This window comes from Callospermophilus lateralis, chromosome 4, assembly GCF_048772815.1.
Source record: "Callospermophilus lateralis isolate mCalLat2 chromosome 4, mCalLat2.hap1, whole genome shotgun sequence".
Classification (NCBI taxonomy): domain Eukaryota; kingdom Metazoa; phylum Chordata; class Mammalia; order Rodentia; family Sciuridae; genus Callospermophilus; species Callospermophilus lateralis.
In genome coordinates, this window is record NC_135308.1 from 66,661,139 (window position 1) to 66,682,785 (window position 21,647).

A 21,647-nucleotide genomic window follows, 5' to 3' on the forward strand; every position below is an offset into this window, starting at 1 on the left:
TGTTGATTGGTAAAAGTGCTGGTAGCTCAGTTTGGACCAAGGCAAGGCCGCCAAACTACAGTCACCGGTGAATATATTCTTCACTGCTGTTTATTCTCAGTTAAAAAGAAAGGGGAAAAAATAGGAAGAAGATCAAGTCAAATGTCGCTTGGTAAAGTAGTAAAATATATTAATTTTGTTAAAGTTCAATCCTCGGGTTTACTTCTTAATATTCTTTGTGAAAAAAATAGTAAGCATGCCTAAAGCAGATCTCCTGAATACTAAAGTGCCCTGTTTGTCTCCAGGAAAATTCTCCCATGCTTGAGTTGGTGAGCTGAATTAGTGTTTCTTTTTCCCTCCAGTCTTTTTACTTTTTACTTTTTATTTTTTTATTTTTATTTTTTGCCATTATATATGAGCTCTTTTTTTGCATTATAATTCTTAATATGCCTTTATACCACTATCATATCTCTGTTTGTATATAAGGTATGTTGATACCAAATTCATATCTTCATACATGAATTTTGTACAATGATGAGGGTCTCCTTCCACTATCCTTGCTATTCCCCTTCTCCCTCTCTTTCCCTCCCACCCCTATTCCCTATCTAGAGGTAATTTTCCACCCATGCTCTCCCTCCCTACCCCACTTTGAGTCAATTCCCTTATATCAGAGAAAACATTCAGCATTTGTTTTTTGGGGATTGGCTAATTTAGCATAATCTTCTCTAATGCCATCCATTTCCCTGCAAATGCCATGATCTTATTCTTTTTTAGTGCTGAGTAATATTTCATTTGTATAAATGACACATTTTTTTTTTATCCATTCATCCACTGAAGGGCATCTAGATTGACTCCACAGTTTAGCTATTGTGAATTGTGCTACTATAAACATTGATGTGGCTGTGTCCCTGTAGTATGCTGTTTTTAGGTCCTTTGGGTATAGTCCAAGAAGAGGAATAGCTGGGTCAAATGGTGGTTCCATTCCCAGCTTTCCAAGGAATCTCCATACTGCTTTCCATATTGGCTGCACTAATTTGCAGTCACACTAGCAGTGTATGAGTGTACCTTTTCCCCCCATCCTCACCAACACTTGTTGTTGTTTTGTCTTCACAATGGCTGCCATTCTTACTGGGGTGAGATGTATCTTAGAGTAGTTTTGATTTGCATTTCTCTGATTGCTAGAGATGATGAGCATTTTTTCATATATTTGTTGATTGATTGTATATCCTCTCCTGAAAAGTGTCTGTTCAGGTCCTTGGCCCATTTATTGATTGGATTATTTGTTTTTTGTGGGTTTTTTTTTTTTTGGTGCTTATCTTGTTGAGATTTTTATCTATCCTAGAGATTAGAGCTCTATCTGATGTGTGAAGGGTAAAAATTTTTGTTCCCAGGATGTGGGCTCTCTATTTACCTCACAGATTATTTCTTTTGCTGAGAAGAAACTTTTTAGTTTGAATCTATCATTTGTTGATTCTTGGTTTTAATTCTTGTGCTATAAGAGTCTTATTAAGGAAGTTGGGGCCTAATCCCACATGATGAAGATTAGGGTCTACTTTTTCTTTTATTAGATGCAGAGTCTCTGGTCTAATTCCTAGGTCCTTGATCCATGAATTAGTGTTTTAATTTTTACTTTCATGGAGCACTATTTTTACTTGAAAGATGGATCAGCTATAGTTTTTCAGGCAGGTGTTTGACAGACATTTTTCAGAAGTAAAGTTCACACGTTACTTCCAGGAAAACAAAGGACAATTATTGTTGCCAATGATAAATTTTGAGCCTTCAAGTGGGAATTAACATATGTATCTACTGCCATGAGCTTGACAGCTTCTCAATAATGAAGACTTTTCTGATGATATCAGTGGTGATATTGAGTGTGATTTTTACAAATATTACATAACGAAAAGTGTCAGCATTTGAAAGATCTCCTTAACTCAGTGACCTACTATTTCCTAAATGACCAAATATCTCATGTTACATAATCATGCATGGGTAAAATATCCATTTAAGGACAAGGTGGACTCATGGATTTTAATGTACCAGAATCTAAAAAGTTATTAGATAGGAGGATTCCAGATAGCACATTGCAACCAACCTTTGAGAAATTGCCACATGCCAAGTTTTTCTGTACTATCAAAGAAGGATATCCACAATTATTTTAAAATACTATTAAAATAATCTTTCTTTTTTCAACTACATTATCCATGTGAGGCTAGAGTTTCTTCATATACTTCAACCAGAACAGTGATAGAATATAAGTAGAAATATAAGTGACAGATTATAAGCAGAAACAGGTATGGAAATCTAGTTGTCTTCTATTAAGCCAGTAATTAAAAATATTTGCGTGAAATGTAAAAGAGTATAAAGAGGGCTTGAGACTAAAAATGTTGAGAACCATCGATGTGAGCCATTTACTTAGCACTAAGAAATCTTTACCCACATTCATGAACTCAACCTATTTGATACAGATAGGGTACATATGGCTTCTCAATAAATTGCAATATAATCTTTTTAGCGACAATATAAATTTTATTGAAATTCTTGGTTAAGCTCCATTTTGGATCTTGTGTCCTATCTACATCAATCCTGACTTCCCAGTGGTGAAGAATGCTATAAGGATTTCCAGACATTTTTTTGACTGGGGCTGGGGCTCAGTTTTAATCTGACCTACAACATGCCTTTATGTCTGATAGTAACTGAAAAAAAGTTTCATGAAATAATACTAAGTGATATAGATAAATGTATATATATATACTTTCATATATTTTATTTTTAAGGTACTATTTTTGACTCTTTAAATTGATTTTTTGGTTACCTAATGCATTGTGACTTGAAGTTGAATACCATAGGACTAATGGCAACTGAAAAACCATAAAAATATGATTAGAAAATTTACCATGATAGTCTGCTGGCTTGTTTGCAGTATCAGTGAGATTTCTTTGCCCTTGATCACGTACTTCTAAAAGTGAACTTAATTTGTCATATGGGCAATGGGGAATTTTCTGATTAACTCTTGGACTAATCTGATACTCTTTCACACTATTAGTTCTTCTAATTTTGATTATTCACTATGAACCCACAGCTTCTACTTTGCATTTTTCTCACACATACAATGGGGTATTGCTTTCTTGTTCCTCAGCTTCGGCCCCTTAGTTTTCATGATCCTTACGCAGATATTTTTCCTTTTCAGTCTTTTCATCTTTAAAAGAGTAAAGTACAAATTCTGCCTCCAAAGAACAAACTGCTTTGGGCTCAATAGAGAAAGTAGGCAATACTGAGGGCCATTATAGTATCTTAAAAATTCATTTAAAAATGCCCTACAGTCACACAGCACTTACTGAGAGCCCACTGGATGAAATCCATTCATTTATTCTCCATGATTTACCATTGCTTGCTGTGTCTGTGCTAAAATCACAGGGTGATAGCCTTCCCAGACCCTCATCTCACAAGTGAGTATGATGTACATCCTGCTACCTTGCTTATTGGTAGGTTCACATGTGTGAACAACACACCAACCTGATTCTTATTAAACAGAGTCAGAGTTAATTTTTGTTCTGCTTAGAATTAGTGAAGGAAATGACCCTGTCTCCTGCTTCTGTCTTCTTGTCTCCAAACTCTTTTCTCCCAAAGATCTTACACATTGTCATCCTAGTTCTTTTGTCCATTTGTCCCCTTACCCTAGAATGAACTTTTCCTAGAAAACTTACCTGCTGCCTCTTTCTCTCATACAATCTTTTTTTTTTTTCTTCTTTGACTTCCAGTGCATTCTTGTTGCTTTTGCTGCTTTTTTGGGGGGAGGGTATCTAACTTTCTTTACCTGAAATAACAGGATTTATTTAATTATTTAGTATGTTGCATATATTTTCCCCAATTCTAAAAAGGATAAAAATAAGAGTCACCAATCAGAGGGTGAGAGGAGGGGAGGGAAGGGAGAAGTGCTGGGGAGTGATACTGGTCAAATTCCGTTGTTACATTGTGTGCATGTACAAATACGTAACAACAGTTCCCATCATTATGTACAACAACAATTTTTGAAAAAAAAATGAGTCACCATAATAACAAAATAATTGTTTGCTTTTCTTGACAGATAAGCAGAAAGGGGGCAAATAGTAAGTTTCATATAGCAATTTTAAATTTTTTATGTGCTTGTTTATTTTTTATACCCTTGCAGTTTCCCTAGCACTTAGTCCAATGCTTTGTGCATAATAGAGATTCAATACATGCTTGTTCTATTGAACTAAACCAGGAATCAGTTGACTTACCTCATTAAATATCAGCCTTTATTATTTTTTTTTCCTTAAAGAGCTCTTGATTTATAGAATGCTGAAATGCAAACTGGGATAAAAGAACACATGATAGTAAATTCTGGCCTTTTTGTGTTTATATTCTAAGGGAGATAGAAATAGAAAAGTCTTTATTTTGTTATTTTTGCCTTTAAATATCATTTATAAAGACTTAAAAGACTAAAAGTCATACTTGGAAAAGATAAATAATGTTGCTGCGACTTTAGCATAGCCATATTATTTGTGTCCCTGGCCCACAGAGCTTCATTATTTTTCTTTTCATTCTCTTTTTTCCCTCCCAAATGCCCAAAGCTCTGACCTTCTAGGATGACGCCAGACTTCTGCCTACTTTCTACTTGAATAATCTTTGTTTGTAGAACCAATTCATCACCATGTATCCAAATAGACTACGTTGCAAGCTTGACATTAGTAAAAGACCATTTCAAATAGGCAAATTCTTCTCTAATCCACATCACTTCCATTTCTATTGGCTTCTGCGGGACTGGCATCCTTCCACTGTGTTTCTATAAGCCTCATCATGATACCTTGGACAAACATTGGTGCCTTCGGGTTTCATGATTACTTTATAATTGTCATTATGAGATTAAATATGTGCTAGCACCTGTTTTTGTAAAGTTGGATACTGCAATTTTAAATGAGTTTCTGATATGATAAAAAAAAATCATTACTGGATCTTGGATTTTTATACCATTGCAATGACTAAGGCAAAATTCATCACCTAACTAATCAAGATAACATAAGAAGATAAGATGTTGAATTATTTGAAAACAGGGATAAGACTTAAAAATGTTTGGTTTTATAGCTGTGTATGAATGTTTGTATGTAAATATAGATCAACTATTTATGTGATAATAATTCTAAAATACAAGTGCAAAGCCTGTTTTATTAGTACTCTTTTCTTTGTTGTGTAATTAACCTCTAAGGTTTGCATTTGTCCTATAGTAAGATGTGTTAGAATGGAGAGGAGAAGAAGAGCTTCCAAGATGCCCCTGAGAGTTTGCGATTCTAAAGTGACTTCAACAGCTTCTGAGGCTCTGCTTGTGCCATCTGTCTGAGTTGCCCTTTTTGCTAGGAATTTTATTCCAAAGGATGATGGAAGTGAAGAATTAACTCCCTCTCCCAGTGGAGAGAAACAGTTTGATGCAGTGTTATCAGGTTTTCAATGCACGGTTCATTTATTTTTAAGCATCAGAGCATGGTAGAAAAGACACCCCATAGAAAAGGAATGTAGTTTACCTTCTTTCTATCTACATGATCTTTAATAAATGACTTCATCTGGGCCTTGGTAGTCATAATATGGGCCCTACCAATTTCAGGGTATAAATATGATCAAGTGAGAAAATGTTCCTGAAAAAGCTTTGCCATCTGTAAACTGTTCTGCAAGTGAAAAAAAAAACACTATTATTATTATTATTATTACTAGTAGCTTCACCACATCATCATTATTTTTAGTTTCATCACCATTATTACTTCTTAAAAGCAGCTTTATTGAGATATAACTTATTATTATTATTATTATTATTATTATTATTGTTATTATTATTTCTAATAGAAGCCCAGAAGGGATATTCCTAGTCTCATTACTCAGCCAATGCTCAAATCATCTCAACAAAGTTCTGCATAATGATAAGGAACACATTAATCCCAGAGCAGCTCATTCCCAATAATTTTATAAAATGTAGGACATGGGCTACAATTATCAGAAACTTCACTAAAGAAGAAATAAGATAGGAGACATAGTTCTGTGTTTCAGGAGGTTGTACAAATGGATTAAGATTGAAATAATCACTTGGGCGATGAGTAGAATGAGAAGGTGCAGAAGTAGGGTGAAAGCTGGGGACCATGAGGAAGGAAGAGACCTGCTGGGTGGGCTTTGCCAGGGTAGAAGGTGAGCTGTGGAAAGTAAGAACTTCTCCAATCTGAGCCCAGCCCCTCCCTGGGCTTGACCTCTGTTAACCTGTCTTGGAGAAGGGCTGGGCTAATCAGAGCTTTTTGGAGCACAGAGACCAGACACGCACGTTCTTTTCATCTCTCTTTGCTTCTCTTCACCAGTCCCACAAAGTGTTTAATTTTGCTGTCATTGTCAAGGGTCAGTCAGATAAAGCCTTCATGGGCCTAAAGGTCTCTATATTAACACCTTTTTAGTTGCTTCCTCAATGCCCCCCCACACCAAGACATGAGGAAGTACCTTTAAGTCCACATGAAGTGCTAATTGGCTTCAACTACAGAGACCTAATGTCCATGAGTCTTAGTCAAAGTAATCAGTTACTTAATTTCTGAGAGGAAGGAAAGATGTGGAAAGGACGAGTCGAGACAGCAGAAGACAAATCACACTGTTTAATTTTCAGTGCACCAAGGAAGGGACATGGAAGGTGAGGGGAGGTCACCTACCATGGCTCTCCACACCTTGGGAAGATTTTACTTAGTGTGAGTGATTTCACCTGAAGGAGTCTTGTTCTGGGATGAGGATGTGTTGGGGTCCTTACTGAATCCCCTCTCCTATAACTAGGTGTGTGCTATCTAGTCCATCATCATAGTATGATTATCATAAAGGAATGGGCTGTGTAATTATCTGATTTGAGCAAATAATCCACATTGTGGGGCATGTCACTACACTTCTCTGTGAAATAAAGGGATTGAATTAGAAGGATGCTTCTCAGATCCACATTCTGTGATTCTGTATTAAACCATTTCTGTTCATATTGAATGCATATCAAGTCTTTACAAACATGTAGATGGGCCCAGAAACAATGCTGAACAATCTGTTCAAAGAAGCATCTGCAAAGAAATTAGGTCAGGGTGGCAGCCCATTAAAGACTTTAATGTGCTATCAAAACTGAGGTCTAAATGCTTTGATCAAGAAAAAATAGTTTTTCCTCTTTCATTTGTTGTGCTCCCTCATTACATAAGGAAAGTAGTTTCTCTTGGGAGGAAGAAATATTTACTCTTGCAATGCTTTGGGTAGCTTTCTGCCAGGGGTGATTGGTCCTATTCATGGGCTTTTAATACAGGTGAGAACATATTTCAAATTGTCTATGATGATTTATACAGCAATCTATAAGAAGCAGTCAAAAAGAATGTCGGAGACTTGGGTAGAACATTTTTGAAGAATTTTCTAATTACTGATTGTTGTTAAAACCTACTATGTTAGCTTTTTTACTTTGTGATCGATTTTTCTCCTTTTGAACTGATACATGAGGCCCCAGAGTAAACTGAACTGCAAAATACTATGCTGAACCAAAGTTTAAGTCTAAGGGGACGGGCTTGGAAAAATACTTGGTCAGAAAAATGGCTTCGTCAGAAGCTAGGACTCTGGCAGTGGGAACTGGGAACTGAGGGATAAAGGGAGGCACAGTATCTGCCTGCTTATAATGCCTGGTCCTTTGAGCCTTTCATAAGTAGTCTGTACTGGCTTACTCAACTATAGCCTATAAGGCAAAATCTGGCCCTCTTTCTGTTTTGTAAATAAAGTATTATTGGAACACAGCTATTCTCTCTGTATTGTCTGTTTTCTCCTAACAGTAATAGAGTTTAGTAGTTGCATCAGAAGCCATCACTTGCAAAACCTAAAATATTTACTATGTTGTTCTTTACAGAAAAAAAATTTGCTGATTCATATTATTTAAACAAATTAATAAAGTTGTCAAGGATGTGGGGAAAAAGGTACACTCATACATTGCTGATGGGACTGCAAATTGGTGTAGCCAATATGGAAAGCAGTATGGAGATTCCTTGGAAAACTGGGAATGGAACCACCATTTGACCCAGCTATCCCTCTCCTTGGTCTGTATCCAAAGGACTTAAAAACAGGGACATAGCCACATCAATATTTATAGCAGCACAGTTCACATAGATAAACTGTGAACCAAACTAGATGCCCTTCAGTAGATGAATGGATAAAAAAAAAAGTGGCATATATACACAATGGAATATTACTCAGCAATAAAAGAGAATAAAATCATGGCATTTGCAGGTAAATGGATGGAGCTGGAGAAGATAATGCTAAGTGAAGTTAGCCAATTCCAAAAAAACAAATGCTGAATGTTTTCTCTGATTTAAGGAGGCTGATTGATAGTGGGGTAGGGAGGGGGAGCATGGGAGGAACAGACGAACTCTAGAAAGGGAAGAGGGGTGGGAGGGGAAAGGAGGGGGCATGGGGTTAGAAATGATGATGGAAATCATCCAAAGTACATGTATGAAGACACAAATTTGTGTGAATATATTTTGTACACAACCAGAGATATGAAAAATTGTGCTCTATATGTGTAATATCAAATGTAATGCCTTCCACTGTGATATATAAATTAAAAAGTTAATAAAAAATGCAAAAAAGAGAGAGTACATCAAAAGCAGGGGAAAAATAATAAATGAGTTATACAGAGAACCTTCATACTCAGTAGGCATCCAGTTTGTGCACAATGTAAACACCTAATAGGTTGGAAAGGGTGACAAATATAAAGCCCAGTCTCTATTCTTAAGGACCTTAAAATCAAGTTGAGGATACAAAAACTAGCGTACATGAAAAAATGTAGTGAACAATAAATGGTAATATATAATCAAGAATTAAATTTCAATGAGAAAGCAAGTACAGAATTCAGAAAAAAGAAGGATCAAAGAGGCCACTAGTAGTTGGTAGTAGACAACATTTAATATAATAAAGTTCCAGGACACAATAAGAGCTTGGATCCTCCCTTGAGATCCACTGTAATTGGATTTGACCTGTATTTCTACTCCAGTGTCATTTAAGTCACTGATAATATTTCTGGCCTTGTGCTTAGGGGATACCTTAATGACCAGAAATATTTCTGAGTAATTTTAGCCGGCTGATTTTTCTGGGATTTGGGATTCCTTCAATCTCCCTAAACTACACAGAATTTGATCTATCATAATGTCTTTCTTTTGTGGAGATAATATAGCATAATGATTAAGAGCATGAGCTTTGGACTCAAAGGGACTCAGGGCCACATCTTGGCTTCACTTCCTCCTACCTATGTAACCTGGGTGAGGCAGGAGGTGTCTGCAAAACACTAGGCCTCATTTTCTTTACTTATAAAATTGAGACAATAATGGTTTCAACCTCTTAGGATTGTTGTGAGTACTAAATAATATGAAGTCTATGAAGTGTTTAGAATAGAAAGTGCCTGGCACACAGATAGGTCTCCATGAATATTTACTCATTGACCATTGCTCCCAATAATAGCAAGATATATATCCTGCACAAGAAGGTCATGCTTACTTCCAGAACTAAAATTAGTAGTTTATTTGTATAGTAACAAAATATGCTAATGTAAAGTATAGAATTATTGTCCCCTACCTTTTAGTTTACTAATGGTTGTAATTTTTATTTTTCCACATTATTGCCATTGCCAGACTGACTTTCATTTCTGTGATATCCTTGGACATCTTGGGGCAGAGTGCTATACATAAAAAGCACAAATACAGCCTGTCATGGTGGTGTATACCTGTAATTCCAAACAATTGGGAGACCAAGGCAGAAAGAGCACAAGTTCAAGGCTAGTCTGGGCAACTGAGAGAGACCCTGTCTGTGGGGAATCACACTGAGTTACCACACCTTCCAGTCCTGATGCACCATGGGGATCTGAAAGGTCACCGTAGTCTGGCAGGGTAGTGCCATGACTTGTGACTCCGTCTTTTCCCCTGCTTGGATAGCAAGGGGTTGAGCTAACCCCTGGGGTTGAGATACACTCACCTATTCTTTTGTAATCCTACCCCTTTGCCCTGTTTGGGATAGAATGTTTGTGTGTGCCCTTCTCTTGCTCTGCCTTTGGGTATGGCCTTCCTAGATGTCAGTCAATCTGCTGACAGGCAGACATCAAGAAGCTCAACCCCCCCACCCCGCCCCAAACCTGACCCCTTGCCTCATTTGAATGGCTTCTCCCCAATAAAAGGGTTCAGCACATGCTCTCTTGCTCTCTCTTTGCACGGACCCCTAAGGTCAGAGGAGCCATTGCCAGGTTTCTGGCAATGGCTGAAAGGCTCAGGGGTCACTCCAGTTGAACTGGGCTGCACAAAATAACCACACAAATACCTTTTTCTTTGGGGTCGCTGTGACGGTTGGTTCCTCTGACCTTAACGGTCCGCAGGAAGAGAGAGAGCGAGAGCACGCGCTGACCCCTTTTATTGAAGAGAAACTCTTCAAATGAGGCAAGGGGTCAGGTTTCAGGGGGCTGAGTCTATCTTCAAGATGACCACTGTCAGCAGGTTGACTGACACCTGGGTATGCGGCACCCAAGGGCACAGTAAGAGAAGGGGACACACAAAAGGCACTTCCATGAAAGATTCTGTCCTAAACAGGGCAGGGGTTATATTACAAAGGAACAGGTGAGCATAGCTTCACCCATGGGGCTGTAGCAAGACACACCCATGCACGAGACACCGACCCTCGAACCCAAGAAGGGTGGGGAAAGCTCTGCCACATTTCTGTGACTGAGCGTCTCAGCACCCAGCCGGGGAGTGTGACCCAGTCAAGTGTGAGGTTGGTCTCCCACAAGCCATCACAGGACCTAAAGAAAAAGGTATCCGTCACTTATGTGATTATTTCGTGCAGCCCAGTTCACCTGAAGTAACCCTGAGTGTTTTAGTCATGAGAAGCACGACACCTGTCTTGAAATAAAGAATAATAAGGGTAGGGATATAGGTCAGTGGTAATGTACCCCTGGGTTCAATCCCCAGGAACAGAAGAAAAAAAAAGTGCAAATAGACACCTATATTTGAAGTTGCTGGAGGAATCAGGCTTTTTCAGTGACTGTCTTTGGAGGGTAGGCTTTGGCAATGGCCCCAGCCTTCCAGTTGGGAGACAGCCTCTGTAGCTCATCCCCCATCTCTGTGGTTATAGAAGAAATCATGAATAAACCAGACCAGTTCTCCTAATCTGTAATAAGGAGATAATAACATTTATTTTTGTGACTGTTGTGAGTATTGCTGAAAGAGCTCTTTGAAACACTTTAAGTGTTTTGATATAATCATAAAATATGAGGCTTTAAAAGCAGGATCTGAGAGTCCAGAGAAGGCTCTGCTTTCTCTGTGGATAATGTCTAATGTTAGCATTGTTTTTTGTTTTCCTTGAGGTAATTTGAAGATTAAAGGGCAGGGTGTTTTCCACATTTCCTGGTGCTAATAAAGGGCCCTTCCCCAATGCTTTGACCTTCACCGCTGTCATGGAGACTCCTAGGAGCAGTGACCATAATTCTGGCCAGCAGGGCTCCCACTGCTAAAAGGGTTGCTCCCTCTCAGGGCCTTTAGCCAATATATTAAGAACCCCCAATACAGAAACCATTGTTTGGTTTTGCTCACTCTTATTAAAAATAACAAGGATTTAAAAAAATAAAATAAGAAACTGTCAGAAAAACAGACATCCCTTTTTAACCCAATAAGTCACACTTATTCTACATGGAAATAGCTCTTATGATACAAAAAGCAACTCACAGCTCACCACTTCCCCTCGAAGAGGGTAGCAAATATCACTGTATTCATTTGTCAATCACCTTTACACACAGTCATTTGTTCACAAATGCACATTTATTAAGCTCTTATAGTGGCTCAGGCAAGACATTGAGCAAGATAGGCATATTCCCTGCCCTCCTTGAGCTTAAAGTCTCCCTGTGAAAACTGACATATGGACAGGCAATCGCAATAACGTGGAGTGAGTGCTACGTGAAAAGTTTGGCATCATCTGGGAGAAGAGCAGAGACACAAACAGAGGCTTCAGTTTCTTTACTGGAATTACCAAGGATAACAAAATGAAGACACTGTCATCCTGTCTTTGTGGCCAGACCAGGGTAGAAGGGTCCTAAGGGTGTAGGGCTAGTCATGGTTATTCTTGGATATCAGACTTTTCTTGGATGGCTTGGGCTTTAGGTCTTACAGAAGAGCTAGAGACTTATCTGAGTCAGATGTGTCATCCTAAAGCCACTTTGGTCTCCATTGTCATTGAAGCAAATGAAATTTAAGTAAGATCCTCCCAAGAGGACATGGAATAGAGTCTTGGCCCAAGTATTTACCTATGTGAAGCATATATACCTGAACCACTAGCAGCTTTCACCTGCTCAACCTTCTATCAGTCTCCTTGGAATCTCTTTTCCTAAGAAAAAAACTAAACTGGATTCCCTCCTTCTTCATACCTGTCATTCGAAGCAGGGAGAAGACCAGGTCAGCCTATGAAAGGGCTCCTTTGCCAGTCAGAGAGTTCTCCTGTGCTCTCTATCCCCTTTTCCAGAGCTGAAAGCTCATCTTCAAGCATGACTGGCAAGGTTTATCCACTGAGCTATACTTACTACTCCTTTTATTTTTTGGGAGGGGGCGTGGGGAGGGTACTTGGGATTGAACTCAGGGGCACTCAACTATTGAGCCACATCCCCAACCCCATTTTGTATTTTATTTAGAGTCAGGGTCTCACTGAGTTGCTTAGGACCTGGCTTTTCCTGAGGCTAGCTTTGAACACAAATCCTCCCAAGCCACTGGAATTACAGGCACTACTTCTTGTATTTCCAAAGGAGCTATACATCGTGTTTCCTTTACTGTTTCTCACAAAATAAGATAGTGCTAGTCTATCATAGCCCCCAAGTTCTTTTTAGTAAAGGCTGAAAAAAATCCAGGGGGAAGTCTGGTTGGAGCCACATATGGAGATTCCAGGAGCCCCCTCTTTTCCTGGGCCTGAGGCTGGGGGTGGAGGAGGAACAGAGATAATTCCTAGTGTTCAAGTCAGAATTGTGGTCAAGATAAGTGATTTTGTTTACCTCTTTGTACAGAAGAAAGAAGCCCAAAGAAATGAATTTTGGGTAGCCACATCAGCTTATGGTACAGAACACCTACCCACACACACTACCCTGGACACATACTAGAATTGCTGGAAAGCATTTTAAAAGGCGAATTTAGTGACCAGGGCTTATGCAGATGAGTCAATCAAATTCTGAAGTTAGACCAGGGTAAATCTCATCAAGTTGATTCCAACTGAATCCAGGATGTAGAACCAGTAGACAGGATTCTTGGCGGCCTGTTCGTCAAAAGCAAGCTTCTTGGGTTTGAATCTGGCTCAGCTGATGTGGAAACTTGAGCAATTCACATCTCTATGCAAACTTTTATTTCCTTCTCTACCAAATGAGGATGCTAATAAGGCCTGTTTTATAACAGGCCTTATAGGACTATAATCCTATAATCCTTTATAGGATTGTTGTTGAGGATTAAATAATAAAATGCAATTAAAGCACACCGGATGTATCAAGTAATGACTCTGTTATTTGGTAATGACAGGCAGGGCTGAACTTTAGGCCTCCCATTTCCAGGCAAGGCTCTTTCGATCCTGATTATTCATCAGGCTCTCTGGGATGAATTCAGTGAAACATGGGGTGCTCCAAGCTTCTCTTTATAAAAACAGACATGAATGACTTTGTTTCTTAAATAAGGAAGACTATTTCCTGTTAAGGCCCCTTACATTTTATTCCTATTCAATGTCTCCTGTTTAATATCATTCATTTATTTATATGTTCATTTATTTGTTGAGTGTCCATTAGGTTCCTAATACTATCTAAATATCATCAGTACAACAAAAATACAGATGCTGTCTTCCAGGATCTTAAAGTTGAATGGGGAAGGTTTGGGGATTTAGATCGGGGCAGAGTGCTTGCCTAGAGTGTACAAGACTCTGGGTTCGATCCTAGCATTGCAAAAAAATAAAAATAAATGAAGAAGAAAGACTAAAGCTATTGCACAACATGCTTACTATGACAATAGGGTTTTTTCCTTTTCTTTTCTTTTTTGTAGTGCTAGGGATTGAACCTGGAGCCTTGGGCATATAAGGCAAGTACTCTATCAATTGAGCTACATTCCCAGCCTGACAATAGGTTTCTTTAAAAAAAAATGTCTAAGAATACCCTCTTATCTTCCAGCAATCTGGCTGACCAAAACACTATTAAAGTTTTGGTATCTCCTAAGATGCCAAGTGCTGCTTCACTCCCAGATAATCTGATTTATTTTATATGTGATATGAGTTGGACATGAAGGTTTTTTTAAGCTCCCTAATAATTATAATGTACATCAAAGTTTAGAATCACAGACTTAGAAGTTTCTTGTTCATTAAGAATATAACTAACTCTGAAGTTGAGTAGTTAAGTGTCTTCTGGGATCTGACTTGAACTTTGGGAATTTGCAGCTTTTTCTCTAGGAAAAAGAAAGTGCAAAGAAAAGGTTTTAAAAGAGGGATGTGACATTTAAGTTTCAGAAAGATAATTCTGGCTGCAATGTAGAAAATGGGTAAGACTGGAGACAGAGTAATCCATAGGGGGAAAGCAAAGACATCCAGGTCCTAACTTAGATGACATGGGGGACTCCAATGCCAGGTATCAGCAGGGTACCTGGCACACAGGAGAAAAAGGGAATAAGGACAAGTAAAATGTTTTGCTTCTGCTGGTTTTTCAGCTTTGAAATTTAATTATTGCCTTCTTGGTAAACATCCAAAGAATTCCGATGATTCTTATGAGATTGGCCTTAAATGAGGAAAGCCCCTTCAAGACTTCCGATCATTTATGACTTTCAGAATGACACAGGGATGAATTATTGCCTTTTTTTTAAAAAGTAATAGTTAGCTTTTATAATTACCCAGTTAATTTTGGAAATGCAGATCATTAAACACCAACATAGATTTTTCACAGAGAAGGGTGGAGAAGGGGTGGTCTATCTACTTACATTGATCCAATTACCTGGATAAGTGCCAGCTATCCACTTAATTTTGTGATATGAAGATGGTTTCAGTAATTCATTTTTTTCTGTCCCCCCCACTTTATTTAATGTTTCTTCTAATCAAAACATTTTTACTGTTATTGGTTCTGTGGTGCTCATGTGACTGTGGTGGTGAGACGATTGGATTCCATTTGCTGTGTGTTCCATTAAATTCAGTTGTCAGTGCAGTTCTAACACCAGGCTTATCATCATCAGTAAGGAGGTACAAGAAGGCAAGAAGAACCCAGCAGGAGGCTCACAGTTTGGCTCAAAGGCATAGCACAATAAATTAGAGAAATCTTTTGCCTTCTAAACTCACTGAGCACAATATAATGTTCTCTACAAAAGTGAGGTTCAGAATATTATTTTTTGCAACCCTTTGAAACACAAAAACCATTCCTAGCTACAGAGACATACAAAAAACAGCCCATTGGTCAGAATTGGCAGACCCCAGGTCTAATCAGTGAGTACAATAATGAAGTAAGTCCCGGTGTGTACTATTTGCTGACCTCTCTGTTGTAAATAGTCTGTGACTTGCTGTCAAAACACCAACATGAAAAGCCAGCCTCAGCAACTTAGTGAAACCCTGTCTTGAAATAAAAAATTTAAAAACAGCTGGGAATGTGGCTCAGTGGTTAAGTGCCCCTGGGTTCAATCCCTGGTACAAAAAAAAAAAAAAAAAAAAAAAGGAAGGAAGAAAGAAAAGAAAAAACCAACATGAATGTTACTGAATGTGAAGTTAGGAAGAGAAGTTCAGAAGCAAACCATCATATAATATTTCCACCCTATCGATACCGGAAGATGTAAACAACTCTAAGAACAAAGATGATGGTAAAATAATTAGAAAGTGATGAGTTTTTGAGGAGTTCTTCCCTTTGTTTCTAATAGAATTCATTTAATTGTAAGTTTACATAATTTGGTTTTCATATTGGCTGTGTTTAACAATTGGCTCACAACATTTCTGAAAATTTAACAATCTTCTCTCACAAGCTAGTACGAATTGGTGCCAGAATGCTACTGCAAGGAGAAGGGAAGTTGGAATGTGCAGAGGCAGCTGGGATCAAAGCAGAGAGGAAAGATGAAGTTCATGGCTGTGGACAAACACGTGGTCCATCCCTTGAGACGCAGCCAAGCCTGGTCTTGCCAAAGACAGTCACTGATGGCACAGAGCTAGTTTGGGCCTTCTATCTTGAAAAGCACAAATCAATTGATCTCAGCTCCATTTGACCAGTATCTGGCAGAGAGGAGGATGTGACTTAATACATGGTAAATCTGATTTTAAAAATATAATACTCAAAATTTACATTTGAATAGAACTATGGGAGGTAAAGCAAAAGATAGAGGTTTTCCTTTACAGTAATGTTGGGGTTTCTTTCCTAATTTAGTTCTTACCAAAGTGCAAATAAATGAAACCAGTTAAAGCAGTGGTCCCTAGTCCTTAATTTTTACGAAGCTGAACTCTCTCTTAAACATTGTCTGACAAAGGAATGAAATGTATCACTCTCCATTTGACAGATGGGATTCTTATGGATGTTATTGAAGTGGGAAAAAAGTAGAAGCTGAAAGAGGCACTTAATAGGCTTTACTTTGGGTTTCAACTCTGTATGTCAAGTGCCCCTGGGTGGTGTGGATGGAATAGTTTGATAAATAGGAGGGACAAAGGAAAGAGCAAAGGTGAGATGGTTGAGCTTCATAAATAGAATTCCCAGCTAGCGGTGTAGCTCAGTGGTAGAGCACTTGCCTAGTATGCATGAGGCACTGGGTTCAATCCCCCGTACCGCTAAAAAATTGAAAAATAGGGCTGGGGTTGTGGCTGTATGGTAGACCACTTGCCTAGCATGTGTGAGGCACTGGGTTTGATCTTCAGCGCCACATAAAACTAAAATAAAGGTATTGTGTTCACCTACAATTAAAAAAATAAAGAAAGGAATGGACTCTAACATAATATCATATTTTTGTAAGGAAATACTCTTAACTACGGTGGTCATTTGAATTGCTCACAGATTGATTTAATGTATAGTACCCATGATATGTTAAATATATTTGACATGAAATATGCATCTACATGTATTTAATACTTACCATTTAATTGTATCCTTAAGATATCAATGGTAGAATGGTTTCATGTTTCTATTTATTTCTTATGTTCTTAAAACTTTCTGCTGGGAGAAATCGTTTATTAAATGTCTTTTTGTCTTACTTGCTATGTATGCAGAATGGTTCCATGAGCATGGAGGACAATCTTTAAAACTGTGTTGTTGATAAACATAAAAAGGCATATAACTCTTTCAGAGAGCTTTCTCTACTTCTCTCCCTATCTCTCACATACATATGTGCACACACATACATACACTTTTTAGAAGCTGAACAAAAAGCAGGAACAGGATCCTCTTAACAACTGTCTTTTGGTGAAGCTCAATAATGACAATTGCTAGCACCCATTGAGGACTACCTACATGTTAAACACTTTACTGCATTAAAATTTGAACTTCAGAATAACCCTATAAAGTAGGTACTAATATTATTCAGATTTTTCAGATAAACTAATGGGAGTGAGGTAGGTTGAATAAATTGCCCAGGCTCATACCCCGTAGGCTGGAGGACTGGTGAAGGTACTTAGGTACAGGCGGGAGGGCTGGTACAGGTCTTCAGGCCCGTGCTCTGCTCCATTTGTGCTCTAGCACCTCCTTTCTCAAATCTCCTAATCAGGGTAGGTTTCCTAAAGTGGGAATATAGGAGACAACATAAGAAGGAAGGAAAGAAAACAGAAAGACTAGGGAATGGGCAAAGGTGGGCTGCTTACGGCCACAGAGGGTTCGGTGGGAAGGAAAATAAGGGCTCTGGATGGAGTTTCCTGAGTCTATAAGTGTACTTGGCTACAGAAAAATGGTTGAGCAGGAAAGAAAGGAAGACAGAAGGGCTGATTTGGTGGAGGGCCATGGAAGGAATAAAATTAGACATTGTAGCTGCAGAATAGAAGCACTGACACTACACTGAATCTATAGAATCTCGGGGATGGAAGAGAACTTGAATGCCATCTGCCTGATACATAAATTCACTCTGCATCTTGACGAGGTGGTGGTTCAGCCTCCTTGGATGTCCTTGGAAATGGAGAACTCATTAGATCCTCTCCACATATGGCATAATAGAAAATTCTTCTCTTTGTGGAACCCAAATTTGCCTACCAGAGACTTCTACTCAATAGCCAGGAACTGGCTTCATGGGATGATACACAAGTCTTTTACAGAATCATTTCCAGGGTAAATATGGACTTACCCACACATTTGACTATTCTTCCTCAGCAGTAATATTATTCCTAAATACTAAGTTTTCCAATGATTCCTAATTGCTGACTATCACTCAATGCATTTCTTAACTGACTGCCTTCCTGCTAGGTATTAAAAATAGCTGATAACAGCCAATTTTGTTTACTCTATATCGGTAGCTTTGTAAATGTTGTTTTCCATATTGTCATTTTTGTCTTACATTTGAGGAATCTGAAGCTCAGAGAGCATAAATAACTTGCTCAGGACCACCCAGGCTCTAAGCAAAGGGGTGGGATTTGCATCAGACAGCTTGGATATTGAGGTGGAGTGGTGTCTTGGTCTGTTTTGTGCTGCTATCACAATTTTTAGACTAATTTACAAAGAACAGAAAAAAATGTTTTTTCCTTCTCAAGGTTTTGGAGGATGCAAAGTCTAAGAAGACCCACACCTGATCAGGTATCAGGTATGGGTCTTCTTAGTGGCAGAAGGTGGAAGAGCAAGAGAGCAAACCTGCTCCTGCAAGCTCTTATATAGTGACATTAATTCATTCAGAAGGGTTCTGCCCTCATGACCTAGACCCCCCAAATATCTTACCACTCAACACTGTGGAATGGGGTTAATGGATTTGGGGAAACACATTCAGACTATAGTAAATACCTGACAATAAACTATTCATTCTACCTGGTATAAAAAAGAGTGTTGCTGGATGTGACACACCTGTAATCCCAGTAGCTGGGAAGGCTGAGGCAGGAGGATCACAAGTTCAAAGCCATCCTCAGCAATTTAATGAGGCCCTAACCAACTTAAGTGGGATACTGTCTCAAAATAAAAAGTAAAAAAGCTGGGGATGTGGGCTCGGTGGTAGAGCGCTAGCCTTGCATGCATGAGGCACTGCGTTCAATTCTTAGCATCACATAAAATAAATAAATAAAGATATTGTGTCCATCTCAACTTAAAAAAAAATTAAGAGAGAGATAGAGAGAAAGAGAGAGAGAGAGCCAGCTGGGGATGTGGCTCAGTGGTTGAGTGCCCCCGTTCAATCCCTGGTATATTAAAAAAAAAAAAAAAAAGTGTTACAGAGAGTAGAGTCTACCCAGCACTGGTTTTATGAATGTGCAATTTGCACAGTCCCCCTGGAAAAAGGACTTGGTTTAGTGTCCTTCTATCAAAATCTTGAAATCTTAAAATTTTAAACAGGGAGCCCTGCTTTTCATTTTGTACTGAGTGATTGAATTGCTCTGGGTCTACCATGAGAAACGAAAGGAAGAAAACAACCAAGCAGGCAAATCAACTGCCTTTTTGGTGGCATGGTGCATGCAGTGTTTATAGTCTTACAGGTTAATCTGTTTCTGAGTAATCTTTAGAATCTACTCTCCACTTGGCAGCTCCTGTTCTTACCATGGAGAAAAGTCCCAGGGGCAGCTGCACAAACTGGGGTGCGAGGGGGTGGGGGTGGCTCCTTTTTTGTATCTTTAATGTCATGCATGGAGGCTGGACTGAGTTCTGGCAGGAATGCTTTTATATTTTTGGTTTTTGTCACTTTCTACTCCTTTGACACCATGTTTCCTGTCAAATGCAATTTACAGGCACATGATAGTGGTTGACAGGAACAGCGAGCCTCCAGGATTTCCCTGGGAGAAGCTTCCACCTGTTCGGTGAGTGCTTCCTCCTCTTAGCTAATGTGGAAGCTCTCTCACTCTCATTACTTCCCCAGCCTGCTGGAAATGCCAGGAATGCAGACTTCACACAAAGTAGGCGTAGGTGTGGTGTGGAACTGCAGCTGGACCTTGTAGTAACTGTTCCAGGAAAGTCAGCTGGGACAGGTCATTGACGGTACTCCTTAGATGTCTGCTTCCAGTCATCTCAGTGAATCCAGCTTAACAAAAATGTGTTTCTCTGTAATTATGGTTCAGTCCCCAAGAACACATATCCACCTAACACTCTTCTTATTCTTTTTTTTTTTTTTTTTTTTTTTGTACTGGAAATTGAACCCAGGGCACTTAACCACTGAGCAACATCACCAGCCCTTTTTCATATTTTTATTTAGAAACAGTTGCTTACGGCCTTGCTAAGTTGCTGAGTCTGGCTTTGAACTCTCAATCCTCCCGACTCAACCTTCCAAGCCACTGGGATTACAGGCATGTGCCACCACACCTGGCATCAACACCGTTCTTTATAACATCAGTTCCTTATACCCTGTTTTACTGCTTAATAAGCTTCAGTTAGATTATGAATACCTTCCAAGTGGCTGTAAGGTAACATCTGGGAAAGAGCAGTGAACGGAATTTGGGAACCTGGATTTCTGTCCAGTTTAATCTTCCCAGTAGGCAATGGCCAACTCCTGCACTTAGTATCCAGCTTAGAAATTTTTTATGAGAGGCGTTGTGTTTTGGGAATGGACAGATGTTGAGCTTGGGTTCCCTTCCTCTTGGCTCAAAATGAATAGGCTTTCAATCGATCAGGAGATATTTACCAAGGTCTTTTCATTTACTGCACTGTGAGCACTGTGTCAGAGTGATATGCAGTCTGTCCTGGCACACTAGAGGCTCATTATGAGAAAATTGCAAAGAGGGCTGGTTTTTCTGACTTCCATTTAAGGCCATGGAGTCTTGGCTTTGATCATCAAGCAAGATCTACCTGGATCGGGTGGTTGTATATGACATCCTTAGATGAGGGTACAGATTCAGCTGCTATAATAAGGTATTAGGCAGCTTTGTGTTTATAACAAATACCTAAGATAACCAACTTGTAACTTATTTTGGCTCACATTGGGTGGTTCCAGTCATTATCAATTGGCCCCACCATTTTTGGGCCTGTGGCAAGGGAATGCCTCATGGCAGAGAGTTTATGGTGGAGCTGTCATTCACCTCATGGCCAAGAAGTAAAAGAGAGAAAAAAAGAGCTTGGGGTCTCACTCCCCACTTCAAGGGTACACCTCCAATGACCTGAAGAACTCCCACTGTGTCCTACCTCTAAAAGTTTCCACCATCCCCAAAAGCACCTGGCTGAGGGCTAAGCCTTTAACAGATGGGCCGTTGGGGGACTCGTCAGATCCAGACTACAGCATCGAACCTGCAATTTCTGCAAAGTCTTTTTGGGATTCTGTGGCTGTAGTAAAAGGAAGGGGCCCCTTTTTCGGGGAAGACCTACTTTCTACTTTGAGTCAGAAAGGGAAAATGACCAGAAACAAGTTCTATGGTTCCATGTTCCATGCAACTGCTCAGTGAGCTGATCAAGACAGAGCTGTCTCAGCACAACTGGGGCAGCGCTCTCTGATCCCTCTATGGCCAACGGCTGGTAGGTGAGTGACCATGGGTATAGTTTGGTTGGAGGCTCTAGAAGTGGGTGTGGTGCTAAAGTTTTCTCA

The 21,647-nt window shown here is 39.2% G+C and overlaps 1 protein-coding gene and 1 non-coding gene across 6 annotated transcripts in view; both read left to right on the forward strand.

Moving 5' to 3' along the window:
• The window catches only part of Cacna1c (calcium voltage-gated channel subunit alpha1 C), a 707,547-nt gene that overhangs the window by 28,065 nt on the left and 657,835 nt on the right, over nucleotides 1-21,647 (forward strand). The gene's annotated exons all lie outside the window — the stretch shown is intronic.
• Trnat-agu (transfer RNA threonine (anticodon AGU)) lies at nucleotides 16,726-16,797 on the forward strand. The gene has a single exon. It is a non-coding gene; the product is annotated as a tRNA-Thr (tRNA).